An 18,628-nucleotide genomic window follows, 5' to 3' on the forward strand; every position below is an offset into this window, starting at 1 on the left:
CAACACCCTTCACATGGGGAAAAATATATAAAGCAACTAACTATCTACATCTCCAATAATATAAATTTCTATTAGGTCATCTCCTGGCCTCATCTTCTTCAGAGAAAACCAGTCCAGCTTACCTAATCACTCCACATTACATTGCTAAAGTACACCAAGCTGAGTAACTTGGATGGTTGGCGCACACAATGTTCATGACATTTATTAAGGGTTAACTAAACATCAAAATGTTTTGATGTTCTGGAATTGCACTGATCATGGACATTGACGTTCTTCCTTTAGTTCCTTATCCGCCTTTCCAGAATCTACAAACCTATACAGTGAGGGGTCCACTTTCATGAGCTGTTTCATTGAGCTGCCTCAATGTACTGGTGTGATGGAATGTTCTATATAGGTGGCATGGAAAATATTCTGACACTGTACCTTCGTATATGTGATAATAATAAAACAAGTTACCAATTGACCACGTGTTTTGCTTGCCACCAATCAAAATGAGAGCTGATTTTTTGGCTTGGTTTTGGCAGCCTACACCTCACATGTCCTTCACTCGAGCAGGAGGCTCAAGGACGACAAACAGTGTTTTGATCAGTATGCTTTTCCTTAACCCAGTGGAACCAAGAACAATTTGTACTACTTGGCTGAGTTTAACCCATCTCCATACGAGTCAAGACTTGGCCCTAAGGCATTTGCATATGGCTGGGATTTGGTGGGACCCGAGCAATTGTTGAATTAAATTGATGTTATTATACTGCCTGAATATCAAAACTTTGAAGGTCACAGAAGCAGCCAGATGACAAAAAAAACATTTTACGACAAAATTATTCTCATCCAGAATTTTATTCTGTACTTCAACTATTTTCTCAGTGCTATAACTTTCAAAGCCCTATGATAGATGTGTGTGCGACAGCATTAATTTTAAATTAGCTGACAAATACGATATTGAATGGTCTGAGCTGGTAGTCACGTGCTAAGAATCCATTTATTACTCTGCAATATTGGCACGTAGCACCATTACATTTTGAGACTAACTAATGACACAATTACCCAGTGTTAATTGTGCCTGTACCTAGTGGGTAGTTATGCAAAGTACTTGGCAATAAATATTCATTAGAAGTCATTGCTTCACAGTACATTCAAGTACTTAGTTATCTATTACTTTCCATGTCTCTGTTCGTCATAATAACAGATGGAATTTATCTTAGCTACTGATCATTGTTCTGTCACTGAGACAAAGACATAGAACCTTATAACTTTTACTAGCAATTGCCACTCTGTTGCTGGTGTAAAACAAACAATGAAATGCCCTTCTTAAAACTTTTCATGCAACTTGGGAAATTCAGTTTCAGCTAAGAGTGATGCCCCAAAAAAACACACTGGCAGTAAGTTTACCGGCAGTGTGATTCCTCCCCCATGAATTTGAAGTGATTTGTGTGTCAAGCTTTATTGCTTTATTGTGCTGTGAGAATGGTTTAAATATCTGAGATGTTTTGAAATGTACCAAATTGATTGCTTAATTGATTCAAAAGTGAACAATTAACCAAGCCATTTGTGAAAGCGTGCTTAAAAACATGGTGCTTTCGGCAGCATTGGCTGAGAGCAACGTTATTTGAACATTGATGTTATGTTGTAATAAAGAACTACTACATTAAGGGGCTGCCTAATGTTTTAGAATTTAGTTCTTTAATACAGTTGTTTCTGATATCCAAGTGCCTACTGCAACGCTGCATTGTTCCTCCAGTGATGACAGTGAGTCACTTTGCTGATGATATTTCTGAGATGAGCTGTCTCAGGAGGGCAGTAGATAATTTTTTTAAGTTCCTTTGGTTAACAAGAGTTTGCTTGCTGATACTCATTGTTATGTTATGTACAGGAACTAGGATTTAATATTTTGGAGAAGTTAGAGGAACTGGGTTTTAAGATGGCCTTTGCGGTGACTGTTTATAATGTTTCCAGAACTGAACAGGGATTGATGTGGGATGAGTGTTTTAGTCTGGAACACAACACTGCCATTTCAGAAAACTAGGAGAGGGACCCAAGGCAGGAAGAATCAAAGGGGATACAGTATATGGGAGAAAATAATCTGGAAGGATGCAAGGAAGTAAGGAGATGGGAGATTATGCACACATGAGCCCTGGCCTGGATTTGATGGGCAAAATAGCCTCCTTCTATATCATTCTAAGTAGAACAAACACAATAGTGATTGAGGCTGGTGTCACTTTGAATAAGCTGTACTTTGTTCCTTTCCTTCAACATGAGAAAAATTAATCATGTAATCCATTACTATGGAGTAGAAACAAAGTAAGGGGAGAAATTTATGTTTGATTTCAATGTTAGACATATGACAGAGCCTCAGTGACTAATGGTGCTAACTGTCTGCAGATTAATTTCTATTCATTTATAGAATGTGGGCATCCTGACAAGGCCGGTACAAGTTGCCCTTGAGAAGTTAACAGCTGGTCTTTTAAACCACTACAGTTCTTCTCTTGAAGATTCAGGAAAAGATTCACAATTTAGATCGCAGTATTAATAAAGGATCTATTTCTAAATTGCAAATGGTGCATCACTTAGGAAAGAGCTTGCAAGGAGAGTTTATGGTGACCCTGCTCTCCTTATCCTTTGAGGCCATAACGATCAGAAAACATAGAACATTGTAGGACAGAACAGGCCCTTTAGCACAAGATATTGTACCAAACTTTCAACTTGCTCTAAGATCAATCTAACCCTTAGCACTTCCTATCAACATCCTTGGCCTTCGTTCAATCAACTTAAAATTATGCCCCCTCATATTAGCAATTTCCTCCATAGGAAAATTTGTGTACCTAACAGTCGGGAGCTACTGTGAATAAATTATTTCCCTATACCATAATCTTCTTTGCTGCAATTGGAAAGAAAGGATCTAATGTGATTATTGTTTGATCTCAAGCAACTCATGGGAACATATCTTAAGGATGAAAAGTGGAAAGTAAAGTCAGCTTAAGACTCACACATATTGGGGAGATGAGGCAACACTAGGAAACCTTTTCTGGAGCTGAGTAAACCTTGTGTGGGAACGTGTAGGATGGTGGCTATTTTTAAGTAGAAAGTCACAGAGTGCCATTGAGTTTGCGCATTAAAGAAAGAGAAATAGCTAAAAAATAAAATTCTTGTTCAAGAAGTAGGTAGTAAATGTGCATAGGAATACATACATATTATAATGGAGCATGTGGCTACAGAGTCCATTAATTAATTTATTTGTGCACTCTGAAAACATTTTTTTCAGAGTTCAGAATCAGAATAATGTTTAATATCACCAAAGTATGTTGTGAATTTTAAAAAAATATTTTTCTGCTAAAACTTTGGAATTCAGCAATTGGATTAAGTCCCGAATACCAGAGTCTAAAAACGCTGGAAGTTTGTCCATTTCCAGCCTATGTCATGAGGAGAGAAGAAGTTGCTTTAGAATGCAAATGTTGAAAGATGGGCAGACAAGGGAAAGGAAACAAACAGGAAAGGGATGAGGCATCACTGAGTTGGACTCAGGTTGATTGTCATTTATTCTGTTTCAAACTGGGGATTGTAGTCAGGCAGTAGGGATGAGTATCAAAGAAGAAAAGCACTCAGATATCCAAAGGCGGTGAGACATGGACAAAGGTGTGAGTATTGAAAGAGCAGCTTTATAGTGCTAATCTGATATTAAAATAGAAAAGACTGATCAAGCTATTAATCAATAAGCTATTGTCTGTTTACATATTTGCAAACAATGAAATCAGCAATGGATCAAAGTTAAGTTGCTTGCCAGTGAGACCACCAGAGCCATATCAAGGGAAAAGGATTGAGACCTTATTGGAATCCATAAATTCTCCATAATGAATGCTGATTTTCCATACATTTCTGCACTAGTTTCCTTTTTAATTGGATACCCTTCTCCCCTCATTAATATATTCCATTAAAACGAATGCCTGTCTTACAATCCAAAATCTCACCCCATCTCACCAGGGTTCTGCTCATTGCTCTGATTTTAGATGACTCTCACAAAACATAAGAAAGCATCAGAATTTGAAACAAGGAAAACAGGCTCTTCAGAGCTTCAGCATTGTCAGCCCCCTGGAAACTTTCTAGAACAAAGGGTTTCTCTGATCTTGGTCAACTAACCCATCTATTGCAAGCGTTGTAGTCATTTGGAACTCATCACTTGGCTCCACAAGCTCTTTTTAGTGCTGAACATCAATAGCATTTTGCACTTTTGTGCTGCTTAATGTGATTCCCTAATTTAAGAATCCATTGTGGTGAAAGGAAAGCAGAACTTCTGACTTCCCATAGATTTACATGAGTGGAAATAAAGTTAGAGACTGCATTACATCTTGTAAGTGCCATGTCTTTTGACCGTATCTTATTCCACACTCTTTTGTTTCAGTTCCCAAAAGGAAAAGTTTACATTAATTGGAAACGTAGGGGAAGACAGAGTGATTCTGAACCACTTCAGAAGGAAACAAGTTTGCTTATTATAGAAAAGTTGTTGAAGGGAGATTACTTTAAAATTTTTCTTTGGTTCAAAGGAAGAAATTTCATTAATATTCTTCAAAGTCTTCAAATAAAGATGGAAATAATCAGCGTGAATGGAAGTTTTATAAAATCCCATCACAATTTAAGGGAGATAAATTAAGTGGCAAAAGTTTAGGGGTAACACGAGGGGGAACTTCTTTTCTCAGAGAGTGGTAGCTGTGTGGAACGAGCTTCCAGTAGAAGTGGTAGAGGCAGGTTCGATTTTGTCATTTTTAAAAAATTGGATAGGTATATGGACAGGAAAGGAATGGAGGGTTATGGGCTGAGTGCAGGTGGTTGGGACTAGGTGAGAATAAGCGTTCAGCACGGACTAGAAGTGCTGAGATGGCCTGTTTCCGTGCTGTAATTGTTATATGGTTAATTTCAGAAGCAGACCATTCAGGTTAAAGTCTTTACGGGTGTTTGTGCTGCCCAGGTATTTTTTTCATTCCACCCAGGTTTTCTTTTGGCATTTCTGTAGTAGAGTAACCAGTAATAAATAAATGGTAATCTCAGTTAAAGTACCTGGAAAACTTAAACAGCCACAGAACTTATTGCAAAATCTCCAAGCATATTAAGTAACTTGATTCCACTTTATAAATAATTAGTGCTGTTGTGAATTGGTCTAAAAAGAAACCAATGTTTTATTTAAGCCAAAAAAATATCAATACAACTTAATGAAACAAGCAACAGACTTCTTAAAGCTTCATCACGGTCAGATGCACAAGAACTCTCAAGAGCAAATGAACCAACTTACATTATTCATGTGACTTGTCATGATAAATGTTCGGTGCTGATTCCAACATCGTCAGTTGGTAACAGGGATGAAACGATAAGAAGTTATTCTCTTTATAACTTGATCTTAGAAGATGCTAAAAGTGTTCAGCAGGCACAACAGCAGGAAGAGAAACAGAGTCATCATGAACTCTATTTCTCTTCCCACAGATGCTGCCTGACCCTGCTGTGTATTTACAGTACATTCTGGTTATATTTTAAATATGCATCAGCATATTTCTTGTTATGCAGCTTGAAACTCAGTGTTGTGACACTCAGACGTTGATCTTCATTAATTGAATGGAAAGATCCATCTTTTGGGATACCTGTGCTTGACTGTGCACATGTGTAAATCTCAATTTGCTGGCTATTCGATGGGTGAATGCAGGTAACACCATCAGAAAGCAGCACTCCCCACTAGAATCTGAGCCACACGTTCCAAGCACCATTGGGAGGGCAAATCAACACAAGTTTGCCCCACAATGCAAGGAGTGATAGTAATTTTAGGGTTGAAAACACAGGACTCCAGAATAATTCAAAAGTCAGTTGGATGCTTTGATAGTGGAACAATTTGTTTCTGCAGAAAATTGAACTAGCTTGGATGAATCATCCTCAACAAATCTCTACTTCTGATCTTTGTAAATGATGCGTATTATAATACAACCTTCATATCCTGTAGTTTTCCTATTAGGTGGCAGGAAGAAGATACGTTACCATTTCACATGATATCATAACCGGAGAGCTGCAATTATGTCAGAAGAAAGCTCAAAACTCTGAGTCGCCATTCTGGCCTTCAGACCTGCTCTTTATTGCTCTTAATGGAGGCAGGACCTAGGGAGGTTAATTGGTCATGTAGTGATTATATTAAGACTCTCTGCCTTCATTTCAGCAATGGATTTGTTTTACCCTGCATTGATCTTAGGGCTCATGAAATTGATGGGGGTGCAGGTGAGAAGGGTACAAGGTATTTTGTAGGATCTAAGGAACGGGGAGTGTTTCCTACATGCTCAGCTAGATAAAGCTTCCACAGGAGGGTGGTTTGTACATGCAGTGAGGTGCTAGAGGAAGTGGTTGAAGCAGGCACTGTACATTAGCAACACTTAAATGATTCTCGGATAGTAAATAGACAGGAAAGGTGTAGAGGGATGTGGACAAATGGAACCAACTTAAATGGGAATCTTCATCATCATGGACTAGTCAGGCCAAGGGGCCAACTTCCATGCTGTATGACTCTCTGACTTTATAAGTTTGCTCCCCTCCCATGCACGTTTGATCTCTTCCACCAACACCTCAAATCCTCCATACCTTGGGCTTCCCTCCATATCATCAGCACTGAACTATCCTCTGATTAATATAAGATATTCCCAATCACTATTAGACACCTTCCTGTCATGTTCAACTCCAGGCCAACCCTAACCACCTCAAATGCCTCCCTCAAACACCTTTAGTCTACCTGAACTGCTGTTTACCATCTGTTCTCCCACGCACCACCAAGAAAATGAATCTAAACCTCCCTATCCAAACGGGAACTGAGATCTCACTATTATAGGAAATAAGCAGACTGTTATTCAATAACAGATCATTCATTGTCCTTGGTGCATTACTTTACAGTCAGATAGGTCCATTTTATCCTTCCATTTCCTAATTCCCTTAAAATGATAAACCTGGATCATCATGTATTTACATATGCTTTGGGAAATTTCGCTGTTCGTCATCAATTTCAACTGGCATACTCAATAAAATTTATTGTGCAAAATGATTTATGTGTAGACTTAATACAGTCTTCTGAAGACAGTACATTATGATTAGAACTTGGTGGTTACTATGTAGTTAATGCAGTGACTTATGTTCCATTACGTAGACAAGTTAAAGTTATGGTTTTAACCAACACTGACTTCCAAGCTACCTGGAGCAGCCCCATGCCTGATAATGGGAAAAAAGACCTGTTCCTGTTGTGATGATGCATTGCAAGGCAAAGGCTGTGACAGCTGAGGAGCAACGAAGCAGCTGTGGTTCGGTCCCAATGAGAATGACAGACCTGATTCACTCATTCAGGCCCAAGTTCAGGATTTCACAGTGATTTTGATGTTGCTAAGTGGACTGTCAGAGCAGATCCAAATGGTTATCAGGCTCAGGTCTTGAAATGTGTTCTAATTGGCAGCAAGTGGATTTATTCACAACAGATTAAATAAACAGCAACTGAGACACTGATTCTTTGCAGAGGGGAATTTGGGAAGATTAGATGATCTTGGCTATAGAGTTAGCATAGGGAATGTACAGATAGGTTCTGCCCTGTTATAGTTATTGCATAAAGCTATTACTAACCAGAGTGTTATCCAGTCAGTTCAATAACTGGAGCAACGTAGCTCATTGAGCAGAAGCAAGGGAATGCTGTGGCTGTCTGCTCTCTTATCAATGCACCATTGCTTCCTCTGCCGCTTTCAACCAGGAAAACAATTTGTTTATTTTTCTCTTATATTTTAAATTTTATGTCTGATTACTTAAGGCAGTGGAGAATGAGTAGAGGTTGGTCACCCCGTCATTAATTCTCATTGCCCCAAGGCTATTGGTCTCTGGCTGATGTGTGCTCAATGTTATAATTAAGCCTGTGCTCTGGCAGGGAAAATAAATGAGCTTTCTCCATCCACTGTGCTGCTGTGGTTTTCTGATTGTTTATTCATTGTTGCACGCAAGAAATCTTCAAGAATTTGAGTAAGCTCTACCTGTTTCTAAATAAAGCTGCAAAAAAAAAGACAAAGCTTCAAAATACCAGAAACATTATCAATCACATTTGTATGACAGTAGTCCCTATGTTCCTGTCACTTGTTCAAGAGATTCGATCCATCTCTCCCTCACTGTCCCCTCCAGAAATTTGGGGGAGAATTTGTGTCAGTTGCCTCTCTCTGACACTGATTTCAATAGAACCACTCGTGCAGTGGCAAGTATGATCTGTAGCCAATACACTTGTACTTCTCTAGTGCTGTCACCCAAAAAAGGAATTTCAAACACAGATGTCCTTTTTCTTCCCTATATTAGTGTCTCTGGCAAGTTATTTTATAAAACTATCTGATGGGTGGAAATATTCCAGTTAGCTTCCCGTTTTATTACTAATTTATGACTTCTAAACATTCCACCAATAGTGAACAGCTTGCTTGTATTAAGAATTGTTAATCGCCCTCTTCAGTTTGAAATCTTCAGTCATGTCAGCTCCTGCTTTCATATTTCAAAAAGGACTAAGCCATTTTGTTTTAACCTTATTGAAACACAACGGTGTTAGCCCAGATATTAGTTGTATGATACTGTTATGTTTCCAGAATTAAGCAACTTAGAATGTATTCTTTCCATGCTGATAACTAACTCTGGGTTATTTTGTGTTGATTAGAGCATTCATTTGGTGAGTCGTGGTATGAACTTAGTGGACTGAAGGGTCTGTTACTGGGTGTAAGACTCTATCACACTTGCTGGTATTGATGTGCCATGGTTTTCATTTGGAATGTCACAGGAGAACTTGGACCACCTAGTTCTGAGACATTTGTCCAATATAATGTGCCCTTACATCTGCAATGTTGCCTTAAGAAACCACATGTTTGGTGAAGCTGTTACCCACATACTTTCTCCCCGTCCAGTAGAACAAAAGTCCCATTCCCCAGCCCACCAACCCCACCTTGATCTCCTGACTCACCTCTTAATGATATCTGTTCAGATGAAGTCAACCCAAGCGTCAACTGTCCATTTCCTTCCACAGATGTTCCCTCAATCATTGACTTCCTCTAACAATTTGTTTTTTGCTCCAGGTTCCAGCATATGTAGTCTCATAGTTTCTGTGACTTGTTCTCCCAGCACAAAACACATTGATCTGACCCCCCCACCCCAACTTTCACTGCTGCACCCTGCATCCTGAAAATTCCTGGATCATGCCCCATGCTCACCCAAGATAAGCTCTCACTCTCCCATTACCTCCACCCACACAAATCCTCCTCACACCTCCACAGCATTTTCTTGGCTTCTGTTCACAATTTCAACCCCTCCCAATTGTCGACCTCTAATCCTGACCGTGGGCCTAATCACAGCCTATTTTATTGCAATTCAAGATTATTTGATGGGATGTTAACTGAAGTGGTACCTGAGTCACCCAAACTGCACTGCTCTTGCTCTTTCTAATGTGCGTTTTAGAATCTCTGGGCCATTGAGAAGATGATTAGAACGGTCAAGAGCAATTCTAGAGTGATGGACAAAGGTTGAAGGAGTCAGGGATTGGGAATTGACTGAACAATTAAGTGTTTCTGCTGTGAAGCATTTATTGGAAATTCATGGTGTTTAGTGTCTGTGCAATGTTTTCCCATCTATTATTGAGCACTAAATGCTCTAATTTACCTTAGAGTTAAGCAGTGCCAAATATAACAGAGAACAGTCTGTGTTCTTGACACTGTGGATGCCAGATTGTTCATCAGTTCCACCCAAATAATTTATGTTGATGACAATATTTGTACAGCAATTAAAATGGATCCTGAAAGAATATTACAAAAAACATGTAAGGATCTAATTTCTCATATTATAATTTCTCAGTAGTATAATTATTTAGATGATTGCTAGAGTTTTATACTTTAACGATTTTCTTATGTAATTCAGATGACTTTCCTTATATAACTGTCCTTTATTGTGACAACTTCTCTAATTTAAAAATGATTTCTCTCTGTAGTGTTTTGGGATTTTTTCTTTCAAGTGGTTTGTTTTGAGGAGAAGATTTGCAAATAAATTCTCTTTAGCCCAAGTATTGAATAAGGCTTAGAAAACAGTCCACAAAATATTGCTTGTGCCAGTATTTGTATGCAATATGAAAACACACAAAGCCCCTGCTTACTACAGTAATCCACAGCTGCTGTGCTTGTTTTAGAACTACATTTAAATGCATTCTTCTCACAAAGAGAAGATCCCCTCGCAAGGCCAAGATTTGTTTTTCATTGCATAAGTGACCGTATATAATATTAAGCCGTACAAAGTCTGGTCCCTTGAAAAAGCTACTCTGCTCAGCTGACTACAAACACTTATTTTTCTGTTTAATGTCAACCAGTGTTATTTGGTTCACAGTCTCAAAGTAATTATCTACAAGCCAGCAAATGAGCACAATCTAAAACACTCCATTGATTGACTTGGGGCTATGTTTCTTTAAATGAATATACAGAAGGATTTTATTTCCCTACAGGTATATTTTGTCAACCAGGTCAATGAAAATGTAAAATGCAAGTTTGTACTAAAGCTTGGTACATGCTTGAGTAGTACTGAGCATCGATCAAGACCATTTAGTTGATGAATTCCCCTCACAAATATGCTTTCTCATGCATGACCCATGTAAGTGATTACTGTCTGTCACTGTTACAGATGATTCTGATGCCCTATAGCTAAATGTTTTAAAATAAGAACAAGTTAAGGTATTTGAATTCATTTATACTTGTATATTCTTTCCTCCAAGTAATGCAGTTATGTAAAAAAAAGTGTATATTGCCTGGAACAACTTTTTCAGTCTCTGAAGATCAGTTTTTCAAAACATGCATCAGTGCAATACATAAAGGCACTCAAAGTCGATGTCCATATCTAAACCGCTAATAAAAAAACAATAAATCTTATCAATCGTGAAAAAAAGAAATTCTGTCATAAGTTATCAGTATCAAAACTCATGTTCTCAGCTCAAGAATCGTGGTAGTTTAGGACATATTGTTTAATCAGGATGCTGACTTTTGACATAAATATAGTTGAGTATTAGATGGTACTCAGTAGGAATCAAACTTACTCAAAGTCTGATAACTTCATCCTCAACCACCTTCCTGCATCTAACCCACAAAGCTAACCCAAAGCTAACCCACTCCTGATGACTCCTGATGAAGGGTTTCAGCCCGAAACGTCATCACTACCTCCTCCCATAGATGCTGTCTGGCCAGCATTTTGTGTTTTTATTTATTTCCAGCGTCTGCAGATTCACTCGTGTTGCCTGAGTCTAACCTAGCTACTTGTCATCATTAGTCAGAGAACTTCCCGATGACAGCAACACAATGTGAGACGCTCCTGGTGTGGCCTTTTATATATTGGTGAGACCCGACGCAGACTGGGAGACTGTTCGCTGAACACCTACACTCGGTCCGCCAAAGAAAGCAGGATCTCCCAGTGGCCACACATTTTAATTACACGTCCCATTCCCATTCTGATATGTCTATCCATGGCCTCCTCTACTGTCAAAATGAATCCAAACTCAGGTTGGAGGAACAACACCTTATATACCAGCTGGGTAGCCTCCAACCTGATGGCATGAACATTGACTTCTCTAACTTCCGTTAATGCCCTTCCTCCCCTTCTTACCCCATCCCTGACATATTTAGTTGTTTGCCCGTTCTCCATCTCCCTCTGGTGCTCCCCCCACTCCTTTCTTTCTCCTGAGGCCTCCCGTCCCATGATCCTTTCCCTTCTCCAGCTCTGTATCACTTTTGCCAATCACCTTTCCAGCTCTTAGCTTCATCCCACCCCCTCCGGTCTTCTCCTATCATTTCGCATTCCCCCCTCCCCCCACTACCTTCAAATCTCTTACTATCTTTCCTTTCAGTTAGTCCTGACAAAGGGTCTTGGCCCAAAACGTCAACAGCGCTTCTTCCTATAGATGCTGCCTGTCCTGCTGTGTTCCACCAGCATTTTGTGTGTGTTGTTGTTCGAATTTCCAGCATCTGCAGATCTCCTCGCGGTTGAATGATGTTTGGTTGCTTGGACATTCTGTTACAATTCACTTTGTGGGCATCCTGATTGCTAGTCTAATGAGCTCCCAATAAAGAAATACGTATTATGTCATTAGTGAGGAAGTGGAATGGAGAAAATGTGATGGGAGGCAGTCACCAGGGCAAATTGTCTTGTGGATTCACAATAAAATATACGCAATTTGGATGGGAGTTTGTTTGTAGTGCTAACTTTTATTGATGAACCTAGAACATATTAAAAATAAGTTTTACCCATTTTACATGCTTACCCTTCTGTAATACTGAGGAAGTGCATCTTTCCAGACACTACTCCCTCAGTTCTCAACAGTCTCTTCCCCTGAAGATAAAGGCTTCATTCTGAAGGTTTGCCTGATCTAGTGCGTTTGTAGTTCTGTGCCTCACACGACATCAGAAGGGTTGCAGTTGATATTGGGAGTCAGAAGATAGTCGTGGAAGCATACAGCACTGAAACAGGCCTTTAGGTGCAACTGGTCCATGCCAAGCGAGCTGCTGACTTAACCAGTCCTTTCTGCCTACATTTAGCCCATCGAGTGTACCTCGATTTTCAGAAGGCATTTGATAAGGTCCCACATAGAAGACTGGTGGGTAAAATCAAAGCTCATGGCATCGGGGGGAAGGCATTGACATGGATAGAAAACTGGTTGGCAGATAGAAATCAAAGGGTAGCGGTGAATGGGTGTTTCTTGGAATGGCAGGTGGTGACTAGTGGGGTGCCACAGGGCTCAGTATTAGGACCACAGCTGTTTACCATTTACGTTAACGATTTGGATGAAGGCATAGAAAATAACATCAGCAAATTTGCTGATGATACTAAGTTGGGTGGCAGTGTGACAAGTGATGAGGATGTTAGGAGAATTCAGGGTGACATGGATAGGCTGGGTGAGTGGGCACATACTTGGCAGATGGCGTTTAATGTGAATAAGTGTGAGGTTATCCACTTTGGGAGTAAGAACAGGAAGACAGATTATTATCTGAATGGTGTAGGGTTGGGTGAGGAAGAAATACAAAGAGATCTAGGAGTCCTTGTTCATCAGGTGAATCAGCAAGTGCAGCAGGCAGTGAAGAAGGCTAATGGAATGTTGGCCTTTATTACAAAGGGATTGAGTACAAGAGCAAGGAAATCCTCTTGCATTTGTACAGAGCCCTGGTGAGACCACACCTGGAGTATTGTGTACACTTTTGGTCTCCAGGGTTAAGGAAGGACATCCTGGCTGTAGAGGAAGTGCAGCGTAGATTCAAGAGGTTAATTCCTGGGATGTCTGGACTGTCTTACGCAGAGTGGTTAGAGAGACTGGGCATGTACACGCTGGAATTAAGGAGATTGAGAGGGGATCTGATTGAAACATATAAGATTATTAAGGGATTGGACAAGATAGAGGCAGGAAATATGTTCCAGATGCTGGGAGAGTCCAGTACCAGAGGGCATGGTTTGAAAATAAGGGGTAGGTCATTTACGACAGAGTTAAGGAAAAACTTCTTCTCCCAGAGAGTTGTGGGGGCCTGGAATGCACTGCCTCGGAAGGCAGTGGAGGCCAATTCTCTGGATGCTTTCATGAAGGAGCCAGATAGATACCATTTGATACCATAGATTTGATACCATAGATACTATTTGATACCATAGATACCATAGATAGATACCATTTGAATCGGGAGCAAGTTACAGCTTGTGATTCAGCTGGGAGCTCAGAGAATGCGACTGTGTAGGTAGGATTTAAGCCTACCTGGTCAATACCTGTGGAGGAGGGGGAACTGCGCAGGCGCGAGTGACTTCAGCGTCGAGCGCACACTTTAAAAGGCAGGACTTCTTTTCAGAGCAGGCAGCGTCGAGCGGGCAGCGGAGTCCGTGGAAGCAGAGTCCTGGGCTTTGGCTAAGTGGGCTTCGGCGTAAGGGGACTTCGGTAAGCCTGTGTGATTGCTCGCTGAGGGGAAGAAGGTAAGGTCGCTAGGTGCTTTTTAGACTTATTCTATTAATCCAGTTCAGGTATGGGGGAGACAGTCAGAGCAGTGGTGTGCTCCGTATGCAGTATGTGGGAAGTCAGGGTCAACACAGTTGTCCCTGATGACCACACCTGCAAGAGGTGCGTCCAGCTGCAGCTCCTATCAGCCCGAGTTAGGGAGTTGGAGCTGGAGCTGGATGAACTACGGATCATTCGGGAGGTGGAGGCAGAGATAGATAGGAGTTATCAGGAGGTAGTCACACCAAAAAACCACGAAGTAGGCAGATGGGTGATGGTCCAGAGAGGCAGGGGGAGTAGGCAGAGAGAGCAGAGCACCCCTGCAGCCATTCCCATTAACAATAAGTATACCGTACTGGATACTGTTGATGGGGATGACCTACCAGGAATGAGTTGTAGTGGTCCTGCCTCTGGCACAGAGGTTGAACGCTCAACTAGAAAGGGGAGGAGGGAAGAGAAGAGAGCGATAGTTTTAGGGAATTCTATAGTCAGGGGGGCAGATAGGAGATTTTGTGGGGCAGATCGGGAGTCTCGGATTGTATGTTGCCTCCCTGGTGCCAGGGTCCGGGACATCTCAGATCGGGTGCAGGCTATTCTTGAGAACGAGGGCATGAACCCAGATGTAGTGGTCCATGTAGGGACCAACGATGTAGGTAAGGTGAGTGAGGGGGTCCTGCTTAGAGTGTTCAGGGAGTTAGGAGTGAAGCTGAAAGGCAGGACCTCCAGGGTGACAATCTCGGGATTGCTACCTGTGCCACGTGCGAGTGAGGCGAAGAATAGAATGATTATGCACATTAATACGAGGCTGAGAGCATGGTGTAGGAAGGAAGGGTTCAGGTTTTTGGATAATTGGTCTTTGTTCCAGGGACGTTGGGATCTGTTTCGAAAGGACGGTCTACATCTGAACCGGAGGGGTACTAACATTCTTGCAGGAGTGTTTGCCAGTGCTGCTCGGGGGGGGTTTAAACTAGATGTGCAGGGGGCAGGGATCCAGATCCAGAGGGTTGGTCAGAAGGAGCATGGGGTTAAATGTGTAGAAGGTTTGGGTGATCTTGAGAAGTTCATCAAAATTCAGGGTACAATTAGCCTGATGGAAGTTCAAGGAGCTGGGTTAGGTACAGTAGACAGTGTTTTAAGCAAAGAGAGGAGGAATGGGCTAAGAATTCTATACTTGAATGCGCGTAGTGTCAGAAATAAGACAGATGAGCTTGAAGCTCAGATGAAAATGGGGAACTACGATATTGTTGGGATAACGGAGACATGGCTGCAAGGGGATCAGGCCTGGAAATTGAGTGTACCAGGATATACGTGCTATCGTAGAGACAGAAATATGGGAAGAGGGGGTGGGGTGGCCCTGTTGGTGAGGATTGAGATTCAGTCCTTAGCAAGAGGTGACTTGGGAACAGGGGAAGTAGAGTCTGTGTGGATTGAGCTGAGGAACAGTAAGGGTAAAAGGACCCTAATGGGTGTTGTGTACAGGCCCCCAAACAGTAGCGTGGATATTGGGTACAAGTTGATTAGGGAGTTAACATTGGCATGTGCTAAAGGTAATGCAGTCGTTATGGGAGATTTCAACATGCAGGTGAACTGGGAGAATCAGGTAGGTGCTGGACCCCAGGATAGGGAGTTTGTGGAGTGTCTAAGGGATGTATTTTTGGAACAGCTTGTGCTTGAGCCAACCAGGAACGAGGCTATTTTGGACTTGGTGATGTGTAATGAACAGGAATTGATAAGTGATCTTGAAGTAAAGGAGCCATTAGGAAATAGTGATCATAACATGATAAGTTTTTATCTACAATTTGAGAGGGATAAGGGCAGATCAGAGGTGTCAGTGTTGCAATTAAATAAAGGAGACTATGGAGCCATGAGGGAAGAGCTGGCCAAAGTTAAATGGGCAGATGCCCTGGCAGGAAAGACAGTGGATCAGCAGTGGCAGATATTCTGGGGAATAATACAAAAGATGCAAAAGCAGTTCATTCCAATGAGAAGGAAGGATTCAAAGAGGGGGAAGGGGCCACAGTGGTTGACAAAGGAAGTCAGAGATTGTATAGCATTAAAGAAAAAGAAGTATGACGGGGCTAAGATGAGTGGGAATACAGATGATTGGGAAAGTTTTAAGGAACAGCAGATCTTATCTAAAAAAGCAATACGGAGAGAAAAAATCAGGTATGAGCTCAGTCTAGCCAGGAATATAAAAGGGGATAGCAAAAGCTTTTTTAGCTATGTGAAGAGAAAGAAGATAGTTAAGAACAATTTTGGCCCCTTGAAGAATGAATTGGGAGAAATTGTTATGGGAAACAGGGAAATGGCAACAGAATTTAATGCATACTTTAGATCTGTCTTCACCAGGGAGGACACAAGCAATCTCCCAGATGTATGGATGGGCCAGGGTCATAAGATATCAGAGGAATTGAGATAGATTGACATTAGGAAAGAAACTGTGATGAGTAGACTGGTAGGACTGAAGGCTAATAAATCCCCAGGTCCAGATTGTCTGCATCCGAGGGTTCTAAAAGAGGTGGCTCAGGAAATTGCGGATGCATTGGTAATCATTTTCCAATGTTCCTTAGATTCAGGATCAGTTCCTGAAGGTTGGAGAATGGCTAATGTTATCCCACTTTTCAAGAAGGGAGGGAAGGAGAAAACGGAGAACTATCGCCCTGTTAGCCTAATGTCAGTCATGGGGAAGATGCTTGAGTCTATTATTAAGGATGAAATAGTGGCACATCTTGATGGCAGTAATAGGATTAAGCCGAGCCAGCATGGATTTACCAAGGGCAAATCATGCTTGACTAATCTGTTGGAGTTTTTTGAGGGTGTAACAAGGATGTTAGACGAGGGTAAGCCAGTGGATGTTGTGTACCTAGATTTTCAGAAGGCATTCGATAAGGTGCCACATAGGAGATTGGTGAGTAAAATCAGAGCTCATGGCATTGGGGGCAGGGTTTCAACATGGATAGAAAACTGGTTGGCAGATAGAAAGCAAAGGGTAGCAGTGAATGGGTATTTCTCGGACTGGCTGGAGGTGACTAGTGGGGTACCACAGGGCTCTGTATTGGGACCACAGCTCTTTATGATTTATGTCAACGATTTAGATGAGGGCATTGAAAACTATATCAGCAAGTTTGCTGACAATACTAAACTGGGTGGCAGTGTGACATGCGAAGAGGACGTTAGGAGAGTACAGGGAGACTTGGATAGGCTGGGTGAGTGGGCAGATACTTGGCAGATGTCATTCAATGTGAATAAATGTGAAGTTATCCACTTTGGAAGCAGGAACAAGAGGGCAGAGTATTGTCCGAACGGTGTAGAGTTAGGTAAGGGAGAAATGCAAAGAGACCTAGGAGTCCTAGTTCACCAGTCAACGAAGGTGAATGAGCAAGTGCAACGGGCAGTAAAGAGGGCAAATGGAATGTTGGCCTTGGTTACAAGGGGAATTGAGTACAAGAGCAAGGATGTCCTTTTGCATTTGTACAGGGCCCTGGTGAGACTACACCTGGAATATTGTGTACAGTTTTGGTCTCCAGGTTTAAGGAAGGACATTCTGGCAATTGAAGAAGTGCAGCGTAGATTCACTAGGTTGATTTCTGGGATGGCAGGGCTGTCTTACGCAGAGAGATTGGAGAGATTGGGCTTGTACACACTGGAATTGAGGAGATTGAGAGGGGATCTGATTGAAACGTTTAAGATAATTAAAGGATTTGATAGGATTGAGGCAGGAAATATGTTCCCGATGTTGGGAGAGTCCAGTACCAGAGGGCATGGATTGAGAATAAGAGGTCAGTTATTTAAAACGGAGTTGAGGAAGAGCTTCTTCTCCCAGAGAGTTGTGGAGGTGTGGAATGCACTGCCTCGGAAGATGGTGGCGGCCAATTCTCTGGATGCTTTCAAGAAGGAGCTAGATAGATATCTGATGGATAGGGGAATCAAGGGATATGGGGACAAGGCAGGGACTGGGTATTGATAGTGAATGATCAGCCATGATCTCAGAATGGCGGTGCAGACTCAAGGGGCCGAATGGTCTACTTCTGCGCCTATTGTCTATTGTCTATATCTTATGGATAGGGGAATCAAGGGATATGGGGACAAGGCAGGAACCGGGTATTGATGGTAATTGATCAGCCATGATCTCAAAATGGCGGTGCAGGCTCGAGGGGCCGAATGGTCTACTTCTGCACCTTTTGTCTATTGTCTATTTGCCTCAACCTCTCCTATCCACATTCATTTCCTTTTCACGTGTACTGTTAATTTACCTGCCTCAACCACTTCCTCTGCTCAGTCGCATAAACTCAAGAGATTCTGCTAATGCTGTAAATCTTGAGCAACACACATACGCACAAAGTGCTGGAGGAACTCAACAAATCAGGTAGCGTCTATGGAGGAAAATAAACAGTTGATGAAGGCTGAGACCCTTCAGCGGGACTGGAAAAAAAGGGGGCAGAAACCAGAATAAGAAGGTTGATGGTCCATTTCCCTCCACAGATGCTGCCTGACCGGTTGATTATTGCTCCAGGTTCCAGCAGCTGCAGACTCTATCAATTAGGAGCCTGGTTTAACTGTTAGGTCAAAGCTACTGATGCTGAACTACTCACACTGCTGCTCTGCTCGAGACTGGGTAGT

At 41.6% G+C, this 18,628-nt stretch overlaps 1 protein-coding gene across 10 annotated transcripts in view; it reads left to right on the top strand.

The window, feature by feature from the left end:
- Nucleotides 1-18,628, top strand: part of LOC132397357 (receptor-type tyrosine-protein phosphatase mu-like) — a 981,490-nt gene that overhangs the window by 583,880 nt on the left and 378,982 nt on the right. The window lies entirely within an intron of this gene.

This window comes from Hypanus sabinus, chromosome 1, assembly GCF_030144855.1.
Source record: "Hypanus sabinus isolate sHypSab1 chromosome 1, sHypSab1.hap1, whole genome shotgun sequence".
Lineage (NCBI taxonomy): Eukaryota > Metazoa > Chordata > Chondrichthyes > Myliobatiformes > Dasyatidae > Hypanus > Hypanus sabinus.